Genomic DNA, 26,335 nt, shown 5'->3' with positions numbered 1-26,335 from the left:
ATCTGCCAGCTTATACAAAAGTGTATATTCCGCCTAAATGTAGGCTTAACAATTTAACTCTCTCCGACATAAATAAAATATTATTAAAAGCATTAAAGTTTCATAATCTTGACGTATTTCATATTTCTCCGGCAATGGGTTTTTCCATCTGCTGATATAAAATCTAAATATTCCGCCTGAATATATGCTCCACAATAAAGCTTTTAAAGCTCTAACCTATGGCAATGGTAGCTATCTGCTTGGAAATTTTGAAGATCAAAGAACATCACGAAGGCCATACATTTTTGAAGATTGTGGATTAAATCCTAGTGGATTAATTTTTTCATGAGGCCCACTAATTAGGTAATGATCGAAAAGATTAGAAGCAGAGAAGAAACAAAACAATATAAGCCTGGGTGTGTGTCAGTCTGCTAGCTAATGCTTATGCTTAACAATGTATCTTTCATCGTCATCATAAACTATTATTAAACTCATTAAAGTTTAAAAATTTCATATTTTCCCGGTAATGAGCCTAAAGGGTTTTGAGATCTGCTGGCGTAAAATCTAAATATTCCGCCTAAATCTGTGCTCAGCAACAAAGCTTTCACATGCTAATCGGTCACTAATAATGTTAATTTTGAAATGCAGATGACTTTCCAATCTAAGGCAACAATAATTACAAAGTTTCAAAATCCTGCCGCATTTCATACTTTCCCGGCAATGCGTCTAATAGGTTTTGAAGTCTGCTGGCCTAAAATCTAAATATTCCGCCAAAATCTGTGCTCAGCAACAAAGCCTTCACATGCAAATCGGTCACTAATAATCTTAATTTTAAAGTATAGATGGTACTCCAATCTATGGCAACAATAATTACAATATTTCAAAATTAAAGTTTCAAAATCCTGCCGTATTTCATATTACATAAAAATTAAATATGGTATTGTTAGAGTTGAAGTATATATGGCACTATAATCTATGGCAACAATAATTGCAATATTTCAAGATATTACGTTAAGACCAAGACCAAGGAATTTCTGAAGATTGTTGATTGAATCCTTTTGAACATATGTCTGCATAGGGCCCACTTTTAGTTTCAAACAACCATGCGTCGTTACTATTAACGGAAAACGGAATAGCTTTTTTAAGATTTTTTCTTTTTTGTACTTTTAACCGACTATTTTTATACTATCATGCCACCGAATTCGCCTACTTAATAATTAGCTTACTTGATGAGAACAAACTAGATGGGAATTACAACAAGTGATGGTTTTGGATAATTACATAGATCATTTAACAAGGAATCTACACCTTTGGATATTTCAGCTGAAACCAGAACGGAGGCCAGCAATTCGATGCAACCAGATTGGAGAATTGGAATAAATATGTTAATAAGAACAAAGAATCGCATACTTGATGTAAAACAGTGGGTGTAATTTAAAAAACAACCTAAAAAGTAATGTATATGCACATGTGTGTGGTAAGTATTGTAAACACACATAGTCTCTTTTCATGACCTAAACAAAGTACATTGACAGAGCCGTTTAATTGAATTTTGGTTGGCAATGTCTGTACTTGTTAAAAGGTGCAATGAGAGAAATTTTTTATTATTAAAAAATAATAAAACTAAATTAAAAAAACATTAAAACGTATAGAAAAATAAAAAAAATTATTTACCAAATGTGCCTAAAAATGTTCAACATGATTTAAATAAACACTGTTATATAAACACTCTAGCGGAAACGAAGGAAGGAAAAAACACATGCATTTTTTTTAAATGAAGAGAAATAACACAATATGGACATTTCAAATACCTACACGGAGTTACAGATATTATGGAGCTGTTGGTGTTGGAATTGGGAATCGTATATATGCCTTGATCTAATTATGTACGCCTTGATCTAATTAGGTAAAGATATTGATAAGTTTCTGGTAAATAACGACAATAACTTAGGAGGACGACTAGTGATGACGATAAGGTCGCCAAAAAATAGATGGAACATCTTGAATGCGACTAGAGGAGCGATTGGATTGAAATTATTTTAAACAAGGATTTTATTATAATAAAAACATTTTTAAAAACATTCAGTACCAAATTAGGCTATAAATATGGACAAGTTAGAACAATTTTAAATTGCATAAATTACTTAGGGGAACAGAATAGAAAGGAACACGACAACATGTTAAAAGAAAAGAAAGACCTCAATGTTATTCTAACAAACATCATGAACGCATTCGAAAACCCAATTAATAAAGGAATTCAATGAGGAATGTATGTCCGGAGGTTGTGGAGCTATAGGTCCTGGAATTCGGTGGAGTATGGATGAATTTGCATAAGATTAAGAAGCTGGATTAGAGAAATCCAGAGAATCTTCTGATAAATAACGACAATTGTTTCGAAAATTTTTACTTGTAATGCTGAAAATTCTTTGAGGACCCAATTCTTGATTAATGTAGGATGGGATGAAGAACAGTTGCCAAATAATTACTTGGAAATGAAATTTGATACATTTTGGGATATACATATGAAACTACATAAGTTATTTAGGGGAACGGAATACAAAGGATTTACCTACTTATTGACATATTCTTCTTTTTTACGGTTTGAAGTCTTAGAAATGTCATGAATGTTTCCGAGAGCCTGGCTGTAATTTTTGAAAACCTATGTCGTGATGAGAGGAGTTGGGATGGAGATTAACATTTAAAAAAATGGTGTGTCGCAGTTTATTTTTAAAATCTTCATGAAGGATTTCAAAGCAGACAAGAAGGTTAACAAGAAACGGATGCGTATTAGCAGCATTTCTGAATCACACAAAGCTTTGGATATGCATTGCTCTGAATGTCTAATCCTTTACTTGAGGAAACAGTCTGCCAAAAGGAAAATGTGTTGGCCACAATTTTTTTGGATACTTGGTATACTTCATTATGAGGAAATTGCCACTTTAATCATAAACTTCCACTATATAGACGTCGGAATATCAGCGTAGACATTTCAATAATTATAATTTGTTTAGGTTTGCAACTTCGGTGTTTGGTCTATAAAATAGTCGGCAATGTGTTGGTTACAGCATAACGGTTTCTCTCCAAGGATCTACGTATTTTTCTCATCAAAAATGTGTGTTAAATTTCACAATTATTAACGTTAAATTTCTGAACCTTCAACGATCTTTTCCATTAGCTCAATTCCAAAACATTCAAGTGACATATGTTTTTGATTCGTCTTAAGAAGCATGGCGCCCTAAAGTATGCAGGACACATTATTAAAATAACTAAGATTATTGAGGCCTCATACTAATCGATTTATTAAGGAGATTTGGGTAATCTCCCAAAAGTATGTTTGATTTTTCTAATCCTCTAGACAGACGGCAGCGTTAATTTGTATAAACTGCCTTAATTCAAATTAATTCGTGTATTATCTACATTCTTAATGCACAAAATCAAACTGAATTTAAAGGGCATTTAGGTATTTCAATATGGCCATACTGTAGAAGAGAGCCTATACTCATATGAGGAGAGAGCATATTCATAGTCTGAGATACAAAGAAAACAAAAAATACAGTGCAAATGCAGAAACTGTCTTCTGTCAGACTAAAATTAAATGCACATCTTATACATACGTTCTTGGCGTTAGTGGGCCCCATGCCATATTTCTAGACCCTAACTTTTCTCGTTGTGGTCAGTCAGACACCAATTACTTTCATACTTAGGTTATTCCTACGTGAACATTTATGCCTCAAGCTTGTTAGAATACACTTTTGCAAGCGAGAGTATTTTACATTGATTCTCCACTTTACGTTCCAACTGGAGTTTGCCATCTGTGCGATCTGTCAATAGGCTCGTCTTCGTAAGCTTTATAGCAGTGATGACAAGCAGAGACAAATCAAAAGCATGTTTGCTCCTTGCGCTAACGCAGCTTCACGTACACAAAAAGTTGACATATGTGTGTAACATGCGGATCGTTTATCGACGCTGCTGTGTCGTATACAGCTTCACTCGTTGATAAACTAAGTCAAATTATTGTTGCTGCAGGCTAATCGATCACTCAATGAGATTTTCGTCTGACCCAAAAATATGTGCGAACTAATTTATTCAGCTACAATATCAGGGATCTTTACACTTCATTGATGATTGATTTTCAACGCATTTATAAAGAACATTCTTGCCAATAGTGGGCCTCATGTTCTCAAGATCCTATCTTCCGTCCAGTCAGATATTAATCGTTGTAACTAACTGAACATTAATGCTTCAAGCCCAACATAAGACAGAGTTCTATAAGCGTCAATCTTTCAGTCAAAAATATGTACAAATTTATTTATACAACTATATTATTAGAAATATTTACCCTTCAAAGTTGAATTTTCCAAGACTGGTTCTTATAAAGACATTCTTGCCAATAGTGGGGCTTATGAAAAATTCAAGATCGGTTAGGTTGTTCCTAACTGAAAATGTATCCTTCACGTCCAACTTAGAATAGGCTTCTTTAAGTCGATATATTTTGAGTTGCTTCCTCTTGGCCTTCCCACTGGGGTTTTCCATGTGTCAATACATACTCGGCAAAGCAAATTTCTCCATAGATTTTGCAACGAAATTTCTTCCTGTTTCTATTTAAATGCACTGCGTCAACAATGGTTCAAAAATTGAATGAATAATGAATGTTTTAACCTTCGAATTGTACATCAATTTATATGGCACATCACCCAATCAATCTATTCTTTCGAAAGTGCGACAACAACATGGCATTACCCTATACATTACCAAGTAGTGAAATATTGATTCTATGACATTATTTGATGTCAATTTTGTGGTATTAAGTAGTTCTTCCTATGATATCTCCATATTGAAATATTGGGTTTGTAGTCTGATGACAAATCAATAGTGAGAGAGCAAAAGGAAGCAGCAATATCATATTTATATTTCTCCTGAGTAAAATCTTCAGTTACTATCTTGGAAATAAAATATATTGTCAAGAAATACATTTTACGAATATTAAGAAGACCTAGGGATGCTCACAAATTGTGGATTTGGGTACTGTTAAGAACTTCTTCACTTTGCTAAACAAAGAAACCTATAATTTAAAAGAGAGAGAGAGAGAAAGAGGGAGAACAAGTGTTTTGTTATCACGAAATCGGACTAGATTGAGGATCAGTGTTCTAAAAATAATTATCTCTGAGAGTACGTTTATACAGGAGTTTACTATTCTGCTAATGACACTATTGTTACTTGGTTGACAGATGTTTTCATGCAGTTTACGTCAAAAGAAATGAAGATGGTGCCACTAATAAACAATGATGGCGCCTGATAATAAACGAAACAGCAGAAAAAAGTTTAAATTGTTTTCTGTATTTGTGACTGCCCTAAATGAGCAGTGAGAATTGTCTAATTAGTTTGGTTTCTTAAGTTGAATTTTTAAGTGTTATAATTAAATATGTTGCTTCAGTAAAACCATGAGTATTATATTTGAAATGAAATGAGAAAATGGCACTATCGTTATTTGGTTGACAGATGTTTTCATGCAGTTTACGTCAAACGAAATAAAGATGGCGCCGCTATAATGATAATAAAACGAAGTAGCAGGAAAAAATTTAAATGATTATCTATTTGTGAACCTGTTCTAAACGACCTGTGAAAATTATTAAATTAGTTTGGTTTCTTAAATTAAATTTCTAAATGTTATAGTCAGTAAACTTATCAGTTTTGTATTAAAAAGTGACTTTGTATTTGTATGTACCTCACGAAAGGAGAAAAGCTGTTTCTTGACGCTACCCGAAGGAGGAGACCTTGCATCATTTTTGTTCCTTCGATTTTAAATGTGTACAACAATTACTAAAAGTCTTCGAAGTTTTTTTTTCTCTACCACACGGAAAATCTTGGAAACATCTAAAATTCATAAGGAGAAAGCAGAATATAATATGAACTCAAATAAAACTGGTGTCAAAGTTGAAAACATGCTGCGGAATTTGGAGATTAATTGAAGACTATTACATGACTCGTACGAAGTTTATACAGTTTTTTACATTAGAATGCGAAAGTGATTAATTTTAAACAAGGATTACATAAACTTTGTTTGTTTTCTCTCTTTCAATATGAGCTGAATGATCATAGTGTAGATGGTTGGCTACACATTCTTATGTTGGCTACACAAATATCTTTTTCAATTGTGGTCAAAAAACATAATTTACTTTGGCACCTGAAAACAAGTGCACAGTTTATGCAGTTTTATACAATAAAACACGTAGGTGTGTAATTTTAATCAAGGCTTACCTAAACAATTGGTGTGTCTTTTTACTTACTAAATGTTGCTGAAACAATTTTTTCAGCAACTTTTCCTTTATACATCTGTCAATTTTAGAAACATTTGTAATAATTATTACAAATTATCGAGTACGCAGACAGGCATATTGTATGTTTTCTCTCTCTCAATATGAGCTGAATGATGAAAGTGTAGCCAACTCTTGTGTACATTCTTTTGCTAGCTACTCAAATGTCTTTTTCATATGGACTTTTTCAGTTGTAGCCATAAAATCTAATTTTCACGGACACCTAAAACAAATTAGTTTGGTGAAATTGTCATTTATTTCACAGATATTCAGTGGATTAGACAATTTTACTCTTTTGTGTCGATTATAAATTTCAACTAAACTTTAGCTGCTTAGTCAGTTATATCCGCAAACGAATAAAAACATTTGTATTACATTATCGATAACTGATTGGAACAATGTTAATGCTTATTTTTGTCACAAAAAAAAAAACTACAAAATTACATTAGGTCATTTTATTTCGGTAATTATTCATTCTGATCGAAAAACAAAAAAATTTTGCTCTAGCGGAATCTGTACATCAGCTATTCTCTCCCATATTCGTTATCGGAACTAAAAAAAGTAGAGTATATCCTACCAAAACGTCTTTAAACTGTACCCTTATACGATACCAACAACGATTTCTCGATATTTTTCTATTTCATCTTAATATTCCTTATTAATCGTTTCGTTGGAATCTATGTTCATAACCGAAAAGGAAATAACAAATTCGAAAGATTGTGGGAGTTCATTTTTACTTCACAATTTTATCAGTCTCTGGTTTGAAAATTGTCTGGTTTTAAAGAACTTCTCTCTCTACTATATCATTCTTCTTGAAACAACTCCAACTATGAAAGCGGAGAAATAAAAATTAATTGAAAATTTCTGTCAAAAAAAATTTTTTACTATGACCATAGACAAATAAAGCCATATGGATTCATGGTTAGATCCTGAACAAAACAGTCATTTCTAAAACTGGATGGAAGGAAATTTATTTCTACTTTACAATTCCATCAGTATTTAGTTTCTTCAGAACATTTTCAGGTATCAAAGAACTAATCTTTGATACAATTTATTCTTAATCTTCCACTACATCGACAAACAACTACATAAGCATTGGGAGCTTTCATTGAAAGCTTAATGAAAATTTATGTAGAAAATCATTTATGTAGTTTTCTAAAAAACAACATTATTAAACATTTTTTGTATTTCACGCTTTTGTTCTTAAATAAAACTTTCTGAATAACTTAGCTTTTGACATAAGATAACAAATCAAAAACTATCCATAGTGTGTATCCTATTAGTTCTGTAAGGGTTACTTATGGGCGAAATGATTACTAAGCAGAAATAGTCATTACAAAACCCCTTACTAACCCATTATTTTAAAAAGAACATGTCGCTCGACATTGACGGTTATATTTTGGCCACTAATTTTAGTAGTAAAATAAGTAGTCTGTACTTTTAGTATCTACATATTTAACTATTTATTTTAATAGCCACAACTCACCACTTATTTCGCGCGACATACCCTTGTTAAAATAATGGGCTAATAGGAGGTTTGGTAATGAGAAGTTTTGCCGGGTATGACTGTGTTGAAGATCAAAAGGAATTCAAACTATTTATAAATGTCATAAGACTTTTCTTGACAAATCTAATGGTTTTGAATGCCTAATGAACTTCAACACAAGCCTATCTTAAATATCTCAATATTTTTATGGAACCTAAGGTAATATCAAAGGTATTTTTATTGTAATTTTTCTATGATAATCGTTTAAAAATAATTTGTGCAAAACAAGAATCATTAGCCTCAAACATGTTGATTAAACATTGAAAACATGTTGATGTAAAAAATTAGCAACATAAACATGTTGATGCAACATTGAAAAATGTTTATGCAACATGTTCTCCTGAAATTTTCTACTCCAACATTTTTTCAATATTAAATTAACATGATTTAATTAAAGTTTCTTCTTTTGCCATCTTTATTAATACACTTCTCTTAAAACAATGAAAAATATTATGACTAATCTATTCATTTATTTTTGCAGACATATGGAGAAATTTTTTTAATTTTTTATAAAATGTTTTATATGAACATTGAACGACTTTGAAGGGATGTGAAATTGTCTAACGTCTAGCTATTTCTACCCACTACGTAAAAACACAATGATTTCCACTTCGTCGAAAAACAACAACAAACAAACATGCTCGTGTATAAAATGTTTAACAATCGTTTTAGTGATTTATTTCTCTGACAGAGATATGAAAATCATTGCTCAGAGCATTATTATTTTGGCACTCTAACAGCATTGTGATCGTATTACTGTTAAGTGGAAATTATTTGCTAACGATTGTTTATGGTTGTAGGCCTGTGGTGGGGATGCCAGCCATATAAAATAATTGGCAACGCACAGAGTGTAGTACCTCATGGGTTGTGTGGAAACCTACACAAAATTTGCACATACAGTGGAATACTATGTGCCGTGCACAAGAACGAAGAACATCCCAGACGGGATATGGCAGCGTTCTCGCATACCAATGAGGGCACCTGAACCTTGTAGAACCTTGCAGACAAGTTTTATTAAGCTGAAATAATTAGGAAATAGCGCTGAGTGGTATTTGTCCACTGCTGAAAATGTGGTGTTGTCTGTCCCGGGAGTTCAGTACAGAAGGCAGGCGTGCTTACCATTGTCTTTGATTTTGTTTTATCATTGCATGATTTTAAACTAATCATCCTCAATATTTTTACTGTTTCAAATCCAAGACGCATCACCTTTTGTTTGATTACAGGGGCAAATGCGATAAAGGGGTCTAAAAGGACTGAGTTTGGTTAGTCGATGGTCAGACTAGCACGATTTCAACATGGCAACGTCAAGCTTATAGGCGTTTTCTGTGTTTGTTGTGCTGCCTCTTCTTGTTATTCGTTGCAAGATTTTTTTTTCTTCCATTTTCTTTCATTTTTATTTTCTCAAGCAATCGTTAACAACAAAGCAAGCATAAAAAGATTTAATAAAAACATTTAATTAATGAAATAGTGAACATTTAACTATTAATATTAATTTAATTATTAATTGGTATTATTGGTATGAGAAACACAACAAACATGAATGGTAAAATAAAGAGGACACGCCAAAATCTTAAATTTCACGTTAACGTGTGTGGACACTAACGAAACTTGAAAAGAAACTTTAACGAAATTGGTTTCAAGAAACCTTGCTAGTCTAACCATCGACTAAACCGGCAAATTTATTTGACTATGCAGGATAAAGTAAAAGGGCCAGTCGGATTTGCCGACAAATTAATTCCCTCAAGACTGTCATGAATGTACCGAATACAATACCAAGACGGGTAGGCATAAGGGTTATGACTTTTCGACATTTTTTCTCAAAAATAATTTCCTGCACGGATGAATGAACTTTTGTATATTATTCACTAAAATAAAGTTTACTCCGTTGAAATGTAAAAAAAAGTTCACACACAAATCGATTTTAAAAATATATATATTTTTTAAAATGTATGAAATGATTTTATGTAATCTTATGTAAAAATCCATCAAGCTACGATACAGGGATATGAGGTTGTGAACAAGTCTTAACCCTAGTGGACATAAATGTCCTATGAATAGATCCCTAAATTAAACGAGCAAAAAGCCGTTAAGTTCGGCCGGGCCATCCACCATAAACTATTATTAACTAAAGTGGAATATTTAGGTCCAAAAATGTCCCATCACTGATACCCGAAATACCCAAATTATCGAATCTAAAAATGCGTTCAATCAGGTGGTAAAATTATATGGGACCAAATTACGGGTCGTTTCGTCAAGCAATCTAGCGAAGACCCTCAAAACACCGAAGAAGTTTCGTGACCATTGAGAACTTCTAATGTCAAATTACAGCAAACTCGGTTTAAATAATTAGCTAAAATCCTCAAAGTACAGAAAATCGAGAGAAGGCTATAGCAAAACGTGGACCAATATAGACCATCATCGAACTTGATCTGCCTTCAAACAAAAGACGCATCATCTCCAAATTTCAGCGTCCTATCTACATTTTTGTGGATGCTAGAGAGATTACCACAGACGGACGGACGGACACGCATAAATCGACTCAGAATTTTACCCTGTAGGCCTATTCTATAACTTTTAACAACTATCGATATTGTTTAAATTTCTTTTGTTTTTGTAACAACAATAAAACAAACAAATGAAATTGTTGTAAAATAAACAATGAGTAAAGTTGTTAAAAAGTTACAGAATAGGCCCCCAGATCAAGAATATATGCACTTTATAGGATTCAAATGATTATTTCAATGCGTTACAAATGGAAAAACGAACTTAATATACCCTCCATAGCTATGGTGAAGGGTATAAAAAAGATATAGCATTCTCGTGACGCAGGAAGTTTTGTAACTTTTCAGCGCAAAGTTTTAGTTATTTGTGGGGTAGTTAACACAGCCTACAGAAATAAAATTCACAATTCTTTATATGTATATTATATGCCTTAAGCATCAGCGGAACAATTTGTCCACCCCATAGAAATTCAGGTGAGGTATGAAGCAACCTTCGCAACTATAAGACTTAGGTCGATAAACGAGTGGATAGAAAGAGACCACTAAACATACCACCGAAACATAGAACAGGTCATAAAGTATAATTCAGTAGATCATAATGTATCAGACCCTATATCTGAAACAAGTCAAAACGCTTTATGTGAAGTTTTAATAACCTAGCACATAGGCCCGCTGGAAGCGGAGGAGAACGGAAACAAGAATCTCCCTTTGACAGCCGGATTCTAACACGATCCTTCAGGCGGAAATACGAGCGTTTACAGAGTGTCTGAACTGATTTAACGAACAGTAAAGCAGCTTTTAACGCTAAACAAACAATACAGCGGAATCAAAGACTTTCTCAGAGTGTAAAAAGTCAATAACCGATTACTCCCATTATGGTTCGGTAAACATTATATGGGCACTAACACTTTAGCCGACAGTGATGAAACTATGGTAAGGCTAGAGTTAAATGCATAGACAAAGAATGGTCATATATTCCTCTGGAATATTGAAGAGAAAGGAAAACAAGTAAAAAAATTAACAGTCACCTGTGCACAAGGATAAAAATGCATATTTACAACAGTTATCGGATTTGAACCTTCACTTGGCAAAACTACTTGACAAATCAATACCATAATTCAAATTCCTTCAGAGTGAAATGTTTACTATCAATTCTCATCAATAACTTTGTAGTCTGAAGTACTTGGTTTTGACCATTTTTGGCCACGGTCGTGACTCTGTGGGCCGCATACACAACATGTTGGCAAAAATTTAAAAACGATCCCAGACGAGCCCTTAAACTGCCCTGTTTCCAAAATTTGAGCGGGAGGTACCTGAAAGAGTGGTCGAACATTTTTTGAGGCAGTAAGAAATAATACGAAGTGCAACGTTTGGACCAAATCGATTTCTCCCTTCGTCGGTTATCATACGTACTACCCAGTGTAGTTGGAACCGGCAGGCTTTTTTTGGAGATTTTGGGAAAATATATCAGGAAGTATGGATTTGCCCCCGAAAAAGAAATTGCGCCGTGGTACCAAGAAAAGCATCTCGAATACAAAAATTTAAACGATCCGAGATAATCTGCTATACTACACATGTGTGGGTGTACCCGAAAGACGGGGCCGATACAGTCCATATGCCAACCTGATACATAACTACATGAAATAATACGATGTTCAAAGTTTGGACCAATCGGAAACGGCTGTGAGAAATATGTTGCGGATTTGCCATTTTATTTGGTGACTTCAAGGTTTCTTGGAGCTTTTAGGCCATTATCTCCGGAAGTATGGACTTCCCACGATAAAAACTGTACCGTCGTAAAGGGGACGAAAGGACAACCTGCTGAATAAATGTTTTTAAAACAATCCTAGGTGAGCTCTTTAACTTCACTCTTTGGGGGGGACCGATTTAGTCCATATTCGAAACCGATCTATGCCTGGAAGTAACATTACCATATGCAAATTTATGACCAATTCGGTTACTCGTTTCGAGAGTTATCGTGCGCACCATTTTAGCAAATTTTGATCTTTTGTGGGGGAGGTACCGGAAGAAGTTGACCGATATGGCTCATCTTCGAAATAAAACTAAGTTTGGACAAATTATTACGAGTGCCAAATTTTGGACACGATCAGTTGCTTCGATCGAGAGTTTTCGTGCGCATCAGCCAGCCAGACAGACGGACGGACATTCTAAATCGACTCCAATTTGTCTAAAACATATTTCGCCCAAACACACTTGAAGGTCTAAAACCATTATTTTGATTATGGACATTTTGGTCGCATAAAACTGTATAACCATACGAAAATCCTATTGGGAACCCAGAACACAAAACAAAGGACCTACTATTAATGCGTAAAAATGCATTAGTAGACTGAGACAGCCTTACGGAGCACCCAGGGCTATAAACGCACCTGCAAAAATAGGTTGTATAGAAAACAGTGAATGCAGAGAGAGGATGACGGAAACGTTAGAACGCGAGAGGAGAGAGGAGATACCTCAAGGAATGGACCAACATATTCCATTCAGGAATTTGATCTAAGTTTGTTTGTCGCTCTTTTCGATAATTAAACTTCCCACCAGTCATATTACTTGGTCACCAATGGGGTTCTTTACAGCTATCGGTGCCTGATGTAAAGAAGTACACACTTGCCCACGGAAACAACTTAAACGTTTCAAATAAGACCATAGGGACTACCTTCGGTGGAAAATTTAAAACTTTCCTCGAACAGGTCTTAAATAGCACTTAATCGAAAATTAAGAACTTTTGTGAGAAAGATCCTCGAATGAGTTGTCCGATATAGTCCATCCTTGAATTTGATTTAAGTTTGAGAGAATTATTACGATTCGCAAAGGTTTGGTCCACCTTTGGCACTCCTTTCGATAGCTATCGAGCCCACCAGCCATTTTGTTTGTGACAATATGATTTTCAGACATTCCAAGCTATTATGTCAAGTAGTATGGACCACATGGACCTTCGGTAAAGGATTCAAAATAATCACCGAACAGTCCTGAAACTGTTCCTAAGCGATCATTTAAGCTGACTTACGAAAATTATTATAATTTCAGGAAATATGGACTTACTACGAAACAAACTGTGTATGTCGTTGTAATCGGGATCACAAGCACTACCTATGTTAAAAATTCCAAACCGAGTCCCGAATAGACCTTTATCAGACCAGTAAGGAAATATTAAATTCGGACGGGCCGACTATATGATACCCTACACCACCACGATTTCAACATAATTTCGCAAAAGTATTTCTATTCAAATTGGACGTAAAGGGTTTGGTGCATCAAATATATTAAATTGGGCTTAAATAAAAGTTATCTATAACTATAAAATCTGAAACGATTTCCATATAATTGCCGCAAATATTTCTAGACCAAATTCCGTCGCATATTTCTAATTTCATCAGAATTGGACAGACTTAGAGTGTTTGGTGCATAAAATACCAGAAATCGGCCGAAAAAATATATGTGAACTATATCCAAATCATAACCGATTTTAATATAATTAAGGAATTTTATTTCTATACCAAGTTCCGTTACAGTTTCCCAATTTCATGGCAATTGCACAACATAGTGTGTTTCTTGTGTCAAATACATAAAATCGGGCGAATATACAAATATATGGGACCTATATCCAAATCTGAAGCGATTTTCACTAAATGCTACCTTTAGACAAAAAATTACCATTCTCAATTTTCACCGGGATAGGATAAAATGCGACTTCTACTTTGATTAATGAAATACATGGATTAACTGACAGACGGACATACATAAATCGGCTCAGCATATGATGCTATGTATATTATATATATTAACCATGGGTCTATCTCGTTTCCTTTTGCATAGAAATGCACACCGCTTCCCTTACCACAATGTGGCGTATAATTTTGAACTTTGGTGAGATATGTACGCGTAGATGTGGACCGATATTGTCCAACTCCTAACTTGCTAAAATATCCTTCCCAGCTATCATGTCAACTTAACATATGTAAAGTCTAAAATTTATTTCAAGTTTATACCCTCCGCAGCAAATAAAATGGAAAGCGAAATCGGTGACTTGTAAAGCATGTTTAGTATACACCATTTTCTCATGCAGGTATTTGTGAAATTATTTGAGAGGATGGAAAACATTTTTTTTACCATTTGAATATCTGAACATACCTTCTGTCCAGATGTTTGGGTCTACATTTAATTCACAAAGCAAGTCAATTTAATATGTGTTTTGAGATTTAAAATTTTATAAAAATGATTGGGAAAGCTTAAGAAGACTAGAGTTTCAGATTTTGCGGTAAATGCTGCTTAGTTCTCTATTTTTTTTTTTTTTTTTGTATAAAAAAAAAAACAAAGAGAACAAGTGAAGAATGAATTTTATCCCACAATAAAAAACAACAAAAACATATATATGTCAAACTAAATTGCTTTGTAAACTAATGGTACACCTAAACATCTCTACAAACAAACTACCAAACTAAAGGTAAGGTCACATTAGTCAAATATTTGCTCCAGCGAACGGCAGTGTGCGCTTACTGAGAACAAGTGAGCATAAATTTCAATGCATTATTTACGCTCACTTGCTATCAGTAAACGCACACTACCGGTCGCTGGAGCAAATGTTTGCATAATGTGTCCTTACCTTAAAACTATGTATTTTGTGATAATCCACGAAACTTTTATTTTCAGAGGCAGCAATTAACCGAGTACATGTAAAGGTTCAATTTTTCAATGCGGCCGGTTCAGAAGTTACTAAAAAGAGATGAAAGACACTTCAGTTATCTGGTGAGTAAATGGTCCTTTTTTTCATTTACAAAATTAATAAAAAAAACTGTTTTTTCAGATAATACCCCTGCGAAATTGTTCTCGTATAGTTTCAGCAGAATTGCATGCTAATGTCGTAAATGGAGAAGAACATTAATTGGATGGTGCCACAAAGCAGAACTCCTGATATTCTAGATCCGACACCATTACCTTGTAATCGCATTTTTGTAATGTTGTCTTATCTATATATATTGTTAATTTTTCACTTTTTCCCATTATATAATTCAATGTTTAGCGTGTGTCTACATTTTGCCGTTGGAGCTCTGGTTTAGTGAGAATATAACAAAAGCATCAATTTAGATTTACATCAAAGGTAGCCATTTGTGGACCTACGAGATTTCAACGTACGTCAATTTTTTTAAATACAATAAAAAGATAATCAAATTTCAAGTATTCAAATGAGAATTACAAGAGACAACCCAACGTACCAAAGAAATTATAGTACAGTATAATCGACACTATCCGAACACCACGTGTTTCGGCGGTGTCCGAATTATCGAATTGTCTCGATTACCGATTAGTATCAAAAATAAATTATTTTCAACGATTAAGTCACTCGTGGTAGGCGTACGAGGGCTGCACGACTATACAACGACAACTATCTGGCCTAGGCAATACCGCATGTTGCCAAGCGCCATTTGAAACATTTTTTGACGGCTTGACAGCTTTTAGCCTATACGTACTGAGGGCAGTTTGTCATGCCACCTTGTGTTGTGTTGTTTACAGTGACTTGAAAAATATCACTTTGCATTGCAATGGAATGTACTTGTGAACATTTTCACCCGATCATTTTTCACAAATTTCGACGTGGATAATCACGTCAAGAGTGCATCGATCAAATTAAGTCTTTGTATTTTGATAAAGGGCCATCCTATAGCACTATGAAAAACTGGTTTAATGAATTCAATCATGGCCGACAATCGCATTCTTAGGCATTTCTTCCACCAACTAACAATTGGTATTGCATGAACACCTGGCCGCAAAAATGGATTTTTCTCGTTAGATACAAACTTTGCACATCGTATTCATAGATGGTCTGTCGGAAATTATGACGTATCTAACATACATTTCCGACGTATATTACATACATCAAAAACGTCGTAAACCTAGCAAAAACAAGGTTTTTGTAGATGGCGCGCCAAGTGTTAAGATTATTGTTCAATTACACTGTGCAACAAAATGGAGCTCAAAGTTTGGGGGGTGGAAAATTCCTTTTGGGGATGAAAGCCTTGGTGAGTACATATAAACCTCCGAAGGACAGATGTGCCGTGAGTCGAACTTCTGGGTTATGGCGTATAGAAAGATACTTTTCACTACGCGAATAAATTGTGGAACTTTTATTGCGGTTCTTGAAATAAAGGACGAAAAGGAAATAGAAGGAAGCGAGTTGGGAAGCTCTACGAAAAAATCCTCATTTGATTTGACTGAAGACATGTCATCTTAAAATAAGTTTAAGCAGCAGTGAACAAATTTATAACACTGGTTCCAGACGGCTTATAGGGTCTCCAGCAAAATATTCCTCACGCCATAACTCAGAAGTTCGACTCACGACGGATCTGTCTTTCGGGGTTTTGTATGTACTCACCAAGGGCTTTCATCCCCAAAAGGAATTTTGCAACCCCAAAATTGCGGTTCACAGTGTTATTTCAGTTAGTTTAAAAATTGAAATATTAATAAAAATATCTTTATTTTTTCAAAAAACGTAAGGAGGCTCCCAAAAACGAAGTCAGGTTTGTAGAATTAGTACTTACTTACTTAGCTGGCCCATTACAGAACATTTGTTCCATAGACCGAACTAAGAAAAGATCTTCAATTCTCTCTGCTTTTCGCTTCGCTTTCTGGAATACCGCGCCTTTTCATTTCTTCATCCTCTTGTATGCTCCATCGAAGCTTATGCCTGCCGATTCTGCGTGCACCGCCAAGTGGCATCTATTCATACGCCTTTTTAGCGGGTTCATCATCGCTCATTCTTACGATATGGCCTAGCCAACGCAATCGTTGCATCTCGATACGTTTAACTATATTCATGTCTTTGTATAGCTGATATAGCTCGTGGTTCATACGACGTCGATATTCACCGTCAACGCAAATAGGCCCGTAGATTTTTCGAAGAATTTTCCTCTCAAGCACACCAAGCACAGCCTTATCTGCTTGCGCAAGTACCCATCGTTCGGAGCCATACATTAGCACGGGTAGTATTAGCGTTTTGTGTAGTGTTATTTTTGTTTGACGAGATGTGGCTTTGTTTTTAAATTGCTTACTTAAACCATAGTAGCATCTGTTGGCCAATACAATTCCTGTTCTTATTTCACAACTGATGTTGTTTGTTGTGTTTATGGCAGTGCCGAGGTAGACGAAGTCTTTAACTACCTCAAAATTATAGGTACTAACTTCCACAGTTGGTCCGAGCTCTAGTGACGCTTTGCGCGTCGACACGATCAATTTGGTCTTTTCGCCGTTTACCGCCATACCCACTTTCGCAGCTCGTATTACCTTTTCCAGCAAAATGTTGAATAGGTCACACGAAAGGCTGTTCCTTGTCTGAAACCTCTTTTGGTACTGAGCTGCTCGGAGAGGTTCTTTCCATATTTAACTGAGGACCTAGTATCAGTTAAAGTCATCTTATAAAGCCGAATGAGCTTTGCGGGGATACCAAATTCAGATATTACATGGAATACCTTTGATCGGAGGGGCTGTTGCTGCTTTATAATCGACAAAAAAGGTGATATGTGTCGATCTGCATATCTTGGGTCTTCTCCAGGATTTGCCGCAGGGTAAATATCTGGTCAATGGTGGACTTGCCAGGTCTAAAGCCACATTGGTATGGTCCAATTATTTCGTTCCTGACACTATCTTATAGGCAATAGGGAGAAGACTTATGCCCCTATAGTTGGACGGGACGCAGGATGCTCAGGTTCCAATCGTCGGGTACGCGTCCTCCTGCCAGATGGTGGTAACTAGCTGATGCATACACCTTATCAGCGCGTCGCTTTCGGTTTTAAACATTCTTCAGCCGGTTGATTGCTGTTTTTACCTCATCTTGGCCGGGCGGTATACATTCTATACCATCTTCTGGGATTGGATCTGTAGTGTCATCGTCTTCGCTACTATTGGAGAAATGTTCCTTCCATATCCTGAGCACGCTATCTGTGTCTGTTACCATATTACCTTGCTGGTCTCTACAGGAGGATGTGCCTGTACCAAAGCCATCTGTTTGATGTTTCACTTTGGTAGAATCTTCGGACTTAATTCTGGCTCCTGTACATCTCGATTTTTTCACACTCCCGATTTTCCATTTCTCTCTTTTTCTTGCGGAAAAGACGTTTCTCTTCTCTCCTTTTCTCCCGATATCTCTCTCGTGCGCTACGCGTTGCTACTGATTGTAAGGTAGCTCTATATGCCGCATTTTTCTCTTCGGTAGCAGCACGACACTCCTGGTCATACCATGAATTCCTTTGTGGAGGTCTCTAGTATCCATGTATGGATTTTGCGGCTGTTTGAATGGAGTGGGCAATATTTTGCTTGTTTGATCAGTGCTTGTTATGAAAATAGCAAACAGCCTGTGTGAATTGAAACTTTCATCTATTGACTATATCGAATACCGTCTACATAACCAAAATCCTTTTCCCCAATAATTATTCCATTCTAGTGAAACCTTTTCACTTTTGAGGGGAAGGTACCGATATGGCTCTTCTTTGAACTTAAACATAGTTTGGACAAATATTAAGAAAATCAAATTTTGGACCGAATCGGCTGATCCTTTCGAGAGTTATCGTGCGCACATGGTGCCGCACAGTGCTGCCGCAGTGGACAAAAATCGAAAAATGCGATGTTAACTTTTAAAAATGTTTACGTTTCTTTCTTACAGTAAAGTGAATACATCAGATACGACGAATCTGAAAGAATTTTGTCGATATGTGCATCCATAACGAAGTTATAGCTCTTTAAATATGAAAAATATTTCCCAGGTAATCTAAAGCGATAATTATATGAAAATTAAAAAACTATTTCTGGAAATTTTGTTGGTAATATTAAAAGTTTTGGATGGGGATGGGGAGTACAATAAGTTGACATCAACTGGACATGGGCAACGTAGGGTTATAACGAATTAGTAGAGTGGATCTTTTGATTGCCACTTATTGCCACCTTGGCTCTTTATTTCCGCTAATTAGACATTTCTACCGAAGCGAAATGTGTAAAAACATTCTGCCCATCCATGCAACCTTCTGAGATATATCTGTTCAGATTTGGATGTAGCCCACATATATCTTTCACGGAATTTGCTATAACTCGGTCAATTTTAATTTAATAGCCTTCAAATTTAATATGCGATATTTGATTAGGCCTCTGATCAGTTTTACCGATATTGACAAAAATCGGTTCAGATTTTGATATAGCTCCCATATACATATATCTTTCATCGATTTCGCTACAACTTGTTCAATTTTGATCGAATAGCCTTAAAATTTAATATATGTTATTTTCTTTGGTCCCTGAGTAGCTACACCGAGTTTCGCAAAAATCGGTTCAGATTTGGATATGAAGAATGCCTGAGGAAATATCCCATGTTAAATTTGAAGGCTATTCATCAAAAATTGTGCGATTTATATCAAAATCGGGGAAAGATATATGTGGGGCTATGTCCAAATCTGAACCAATTTTTACTAAAATCGGTGAAACTACTCAGGGGTCTAAGAAAATTGCACATATCAAATTTGAAGGCTATTCGATTAAAATTGACCTAGTTATAGCAAAATCGGGAAAAGATATATATGGGGGCTATATCCAAATCTGAACCGATTTTTGTGAAAGTCGGTGAAACTACTCAGGGGCCTAAGAAAATATCACATATTAAATTGTGCAAAAATTCATCAACCTAGGTCAACGCCTTCTATTTTTGTCCACTTTTGTATGGAAGCGGCATCACTGTGTGTCGTAGGGTTTTTCACAGCTTTCAGGCTATTTTCTCAGGAAGTATGGACTTGCCCATGAAAAAAAACGTTTACTGTCGTAATGGGTGAAGCGAATACAAGTTCTTGTAAAATGAATCAAAGCAATTCCAGAACAGGTCTTACACTGAACAATTCGATTTTTTGTGTGGGAGGTACCTGAAGGAGTGGACCGATAGAGTCCGTATTGGAACCTCATCTATGTCTGGTAGAAATTTCACGATGTACAAGTTATGGACCTAATCGGTCACATTTCCGAACTTAAACTGAGTTTGGACAAAATTAATTACGACAACCAAATATTGGACCAAATTGGTAGATCCGTTCCAGACAGACAAACCGATGGACGGACATTGCTAAATCGACTCCAAATTTTCTGCAACGGCCATCGTCCAAACATATTTGGGGTCTAAAACAATTATTTCAATGTGGCACATTTTGTCCGTATGAAAGCGCATATGCCCTTATTAGCATAAATGCTGAGGGTATACAAATTAAAAAAGAGCTTATTATGAGGTTTCATTAAAATTTAACACCTTAAAATTAAATAAAATCCAACTACCAGGAGGGAACAAAGGAAACCACTTTCATATCAAAGCTCAATACCATAGAAACTCCTTATTGTCAAGTCTGAACTATGTGTTGAAAATAGGAATAAGCATATTTATACCCTCAGCATTTATGCTAACGAGGGTATATGGTAAATAACAAAAATGTTTTGAAATCGATGAATCCCAGTTTCACACATTCAGAAATCGCGAACTGTTAACACATTCTATAAAGTATGACTACAATTCTTTAAAATGAAGTGTTTTAGGAGGGATCCCATAATGTCGACCATTAAAATTAATTTTCGTGGAAGCTGTGTTGGCATCAATGTAGAAAAATGGGTAAAAATGGGTTGAAATGATAGTAATTTCAATATTACTCTTAATTTCCTATCCTTATAAGTTATCACAGTAAGCAGTTAAGCTTTCACGATGGTAAACCATATATTTTGATAAAGTTTTAGCAGAATACTTTAATTTATGTATTAGATTTTAGCGAAATAGTTGAATAACTATCAAATATTTTTTTCTAATTTTTCGAAACAAACCAAAAAATATATTTGTAACAATATTTTCCAACAATGAGTTGTTTCTCTTTTGTTGTTGTTATAATATGCAATTTATAAAGCCAATGTTTATAATTTTGGTTTCACATTTTTTTACGCGTTGTCTAGTTTCTGTACGTATTTTTAATTTAGTTTTTAGAGGTTTATACGGACTCTGAGTTAGTATAATTTGAATTTATTGCCAGATTTTTTAATTTTTCTGATTTTCCGCGAAAATAAAAACACATTTTGGAAATTTTGGTGCATCTACGGATGGATGTCAAATGCTGTTACTGATATATGCTTACATTTTCTCAATACAAAAAATAAGAAATTTTACAATATTTTTTCTTTATAAGAGGATAAAAACCGCTATAACTTTTGCGCGCATCGGCCAATTTCGTGAACGCTAGCAGATTTGAAACCAGATTTTTTTCCTTTAACTCTATACCAAAAATCGTAGATGTGCTCGCGAAACATTTTTTTAATTTTTTTCAAATGGAATTGCAAAGGAATTTTTTTATTTGCCATATACACTTTCATACGGTCAAAATGTTCCTCATCGAAATAATGGTTTTAGACCCCAAATATGTTTGGACGACATGTGTTTCAGACAATTTGGAGTCGATTTAGCAATGTCCGTCCGTCTGTCTGTCTGGCTGGCTGGTGCGCACGATAACTCTCGAACGGATGAACCGATTTGGTCCAAAATTTGGCTTTCGCAATATTTCGTCCAAACATAGTTTAAGTTCGAAGATGGGTTATATCGGTCCACTCCTTCCGGTACCTCCCCCACAAAAGTTCGAAAATGTTCGGAAAATTTGTGCGCACGATAACTCATGAAGGGAGTAACCGATTTGGTCAAAAGTTTGCACGTCCTCAAACCTATACCAAACTAAAATGAGGTTACAATATGGACTCAATCGCTCCACGCCTTCGGGTACCTCCCACACAAAATTTCGGATATGTTCAGAATAGGACCTGCTCTCAAATCGCTTCGATTTTTGTTGCAGCAACTTGTATTCACTGCCCTCCATACCACGGTACAAATTTCATCAGGGGCAAGTCCATACTCCCTGAGAAAATAGCCCGAAAGATGCAAAAAGCCCCTATGATAATTCTCGAAGGGATCTGCCGATTCGGTCCAACATTTGGCCTTCGTAATTTTTTGTCCAAACATAGTTTAAATTCGTAGATATGCTATATATGTGGCGGTCGGTGTCTCACCCACAAAGGTTCAACATTTGTGTCTTAGTGCAGTTAGTTTCTAATCCAGATTTTTGTCGGCAAATTCAAATGTCTAAAAAAGGGCCACAAAATTCTGAAGAGACATTAAATACATTCCATCTGTCCGTAGGTGAAAGTTTCACTTCACATTGGCTGAGGGTATATATCTGTCGGCAAAGCCGACTGACACTTTTTTACTTGTTTACATTAAAATACATTACTCCGACGGGTTCGAACATCGGTGTCTTTCCAGATCTTGGAACCTACGGCATTTTGTGAGCGGGCATTCTATCATTACACTACCATGAACTATGTGTGTCCCTTTAAATAGTTCGAACATCGGTGTCTTTCCACATCTTGGAACCAAGTACATTTTGTGACTACACTACCATTTTACACTACCATGACACTTAATAAGTCCCTTTAATCTACTTTAATATCTCTTCAAAACTAAACATTTTTAAAATTATTGTCCGATTTGTCATTGTAATCCTGTCATTCTTTAAAATCTCTTAAAACCAGTAACAATACCGACGGCAATTTACTGTGGCTTTGATTTTGCCGTCGGTATAATACATTGTTCTGACAATTGAACCGTCAACACATTTGCTTTATAAGCGGATAAACGGTTCATTCTCGGAGGCTATATGTATATGACAAAAAAATGAAGCCTAAATGTATTTCAGATAATACTTGTGTAGCCAGTTTTATGGTTAATCAGATTACGGGTAAAAGTTGTTTGTTATTTTTAGAGTAGCAATAATAGCAGCAGCAACAACAACATCATTCACAGCTACGATTCATACATCATAGTTTGGCGCTTCTTTTTTAGATGTTTATAAAAAAAGAAGAAGAATAAAAGAACTGCACACCAATACCAGTGCAAAAACTAAATGCTGAATGTTCAGCATAAAGTATAATACATATGTCTGGCCATGTGACCTTTTCTGTTGCTACAGCTTGTGCTGCTGTTGTTCTTTTGGTGTTGTTTTTGTAAAGCCCAGAAACTTCCCTGCCATTGACCTTTGTTCGTTAGCTTCCAATGGGGGAGGAAAATGTGTAATAAGAAAAGTGAAATTTTTGTCTACACGACGCGGTGCGAGCTTTATTGTTGTTATGCGAAGGGTTGGTTGGTGGCATAGGACGGACGCATCACGTGCAAGATGGTTTGAGAACAGCTTTGCACATAAATGTGCTAACCTTTTGGTATTGGGAATTAATTTGCGAAAGTTTTTGTTTTCCGTCGGGAAATAAAAATATGCATAAAAGAAATGGTTGTTATAAGGTTTCCAGGATATCTCCTTTTCTTAAGATTTTTGCTCATTTACTGGCAAACAATAACTGCGACAAATAATTCCTCAAAGTAAATGCATGTATCTATTTGTGTGATTTGTTAAATATTATTTTAGAGCATCGCTGATTATAAAAAGTCCTTAGGGTGTACAGCTTAATTTTTGTGAATATTGAATGAAAAATATTTAATTAATATTGTTTGTTTTTTTTTCTTTCAGAAAAAACAAGGTATGTCAAAAGTATGTTCCTGCGAATAGTACCGATGTCCACAATATTTAAACATTATCCTTGTATTATTTTTGGAGATCTTTGATTAATCAAACTCCGTCTAATTGGGAATGCTTTCAGTCAGAATTAACACGAATGAATGATTCCTACTTTAGAGTTTTTCCATGGCCAGCAGAGCGATTCTCAAACTCATCTTTTGAGTTACCAACAAATATCGGCAAAAATTACATTTTTATTATTTCGGTAATTAACTATATTTGTCGATAAGTTAGCAACCAAAATATGTAGTCGTAAGGTTCTACCGATAGTAAGAGTGCTGTCAAATTGTATTTGAACTTTTCATTCATAATTATGCGTTTTAATTTTACCGATTTTTGTCGGTAACTCAAAAATGAGTTGAGGAATCGCAGTACCGAGAGATTGTCCAAGGACAAATGCCTTTAATCTAAAGTAATCATACTTTCTTGTTTTCATTAAAGGTGTTATGAATGACTTATAAGTCCGACAAACATAATTGAAGGATACTATTGCAGCTTGCCACAACAGTTTTGTGAAGACAATGGGTACCGAGTTGATACCAAATCCAAGATTTCGCTGTGTTTGAAGTTATATTTATTAGTGGGGTATGGTTCGACAATAATCCTTGTTTTCTATACGAGTAACATATTCTTTTTTATAAATGTTGGACTTAATAATAACATAATTTAAACTATATGTTAAATAATTTAACGCATTTTATTGATTCTACTTTTTATAAAAATAAAATTCACAGAACAAAAAAAATTAGTTATTGTCATTCATGTTAAATGATTTAAAAATAGTTATTAAACAGGTAAGTACAATTTTTATTTGTTATTAACGTCTGTTATTAAAAGCAATTTTATATCTACGCAATTATATCACTGTGCAACAGCCAATCCAGGGGTGGGAAATTCAAATTGGGGTTGATATTATTCGGTTAGTAGATCAAAACCCCAAAAGTGTTGTGGGTTCTCAGGTCAAACATTTTTTAGACCCCCTGATATATGTAAAACCTTAACCAAAGTCAATATACATCGCCAGATTAAAGAAAAAATTTCGACATTTGATAAAGACCTTTGGATTGCATATAGAGTCATTGGTATAAAAAATGGGTCAGCCCACTTTTTGTTTTTGCCTCCATATAAGGGTTTAAACCGGTTTCGAGCATGTTTACGATTTATCCAAATTTTCCACTAATTTCGACAAATTTTGGTGTTTTGACTTCTTAGTAAATTAAAACCCCCCTTTTCAAAAAATAATCAATTTATGTAGGGTCACGTTTTGAAATAGCCCTCATATATACAGTGGTCGCCATTCGTTTAAGCGCAAGACAACTTTTGTGTTTATTCTTACTTACTTAGTTGGCCCATTACAGAACATTTGTTCCATAGACCGAACTAAGAAAAGATCTCCATTCCTCTCTGTTTTTCGATTGACTTTTTGGAATACCGCGCCTTTCCATTTCTTCATCCACTTGTTTGCTCCATCGAAGCTTAGGCCTGCCGATTCTGCGTGCACCGCCATGTGGCATGTATTCATACGCCTTTTTAGCGGGTTCATCATCGCTCATTCTCATGATATGGCCTAGCCAACGCAATCGTTGCATCTCGATACGTTTAACTATATTCATGTCTTTGTATAGCGTATATAGCTCGTGGTTCATACGACGTCGATATTCACCGTCAACGCAAATCGGCCCGTAGATCTTTCGAAGAATTTTCCTTTCAAACACACCAAGCACTGCCTTATCTGCTTGCGCAAGTACCCATGCTTCGGAGCCATACATCCTCGTGGTTCATACGACGTCGATATTCACCGTCAACGCAAATCGGCCCGTAGATCTTTCGAAGAATTTTCCTTTCAAACACACCAAGCACTGCCTTATCTGCTTGCGCAAGTACCCATGCTTCGGAGCCATACATTAGCGTTTTGTATAGTGTTATTTTTGTTTGACGAGATGTGGCTTTGTTTTTAAATTGCTTACTTAGACCATAGTAGCATCTGTTGGCCAATACAATTCTTCTTCTTATTTCACAACTGATGTTGTTTGTTGTGTTTATGGCAGTGCGAGGTAGACGAAGTCTTTAACTACATCAAAATTGTAGGTACCAACTTTCACAGTTGGTCCGAGTTCTATGGACGCTTTGCGCGTCGACACCATCAATTTGGTCTTTTCGCCGTTTACCGCCAGACCCACTTTCGCAGATTCTGCTTCGACCTTCCTAAAGGTATCAGTTACTTCCTTTACTGATCGTCCCATGATGTCTATGTCATCAGCATAGGCAAGTAACATGTGGCTATTGGTGTAAATTGTGCCATTTCTTTTGACATTTGCATCTCGTATTACCTTTTCCAGCAAAATGTTGAATAGGTCACTCGAA

At 35.3% G+C, this 26,335-nt stretch overlaps 1 long non-coding RNA gene across 2 annotated transcripts; it reads left to right on the top strand.

Moving 5' to 3' along the window:
- The first annotated feature begins 8,680 nt into the window (after positions 1-8,680).
- LOC141397258 (uncharacterized) lies at positions 8,681-24,716 on the top strand. 2 transcript variants are annotated; one of them, XR_012411342.1, is made up of 4 exons: positions 8,681-12,190; positions 15,009-15,104; positions 15,163-15,487; positions 23,924-24,716. It is a non-coding gene; the product is annotated as an uncharacterized lncRNA (long non-coding RNA). The 2 variants fall into 2 exon arrangements; XR_012411341.1 differs by having other exon boundaries at positions 15,163-24,716.
- The last annotated feature ends 1,619 nt before the right edge of the window (positions 24,717-26,335 follow it).

The sequence above is a fragment of the Musca autumnalis genome, unplaced genomic scaffold, assembly GCF_047663935.1.
Source record: "Musca autumnalis isolate F117 unplaced genomic scaffold, ASM4766393v1 scaffold_3, whole genome shotgun sequence".
NCBI classification, from domain to species: Eukaryota; Metazoa; Arthropoda; class Insecta; order Diptera; family Muscidae; genus Musca; species Musca autumnalis.
Note: the sequence above shows the minus strand (reverse complement) of the source record. Positions and strands in the feature narration are given on the sequence as shown.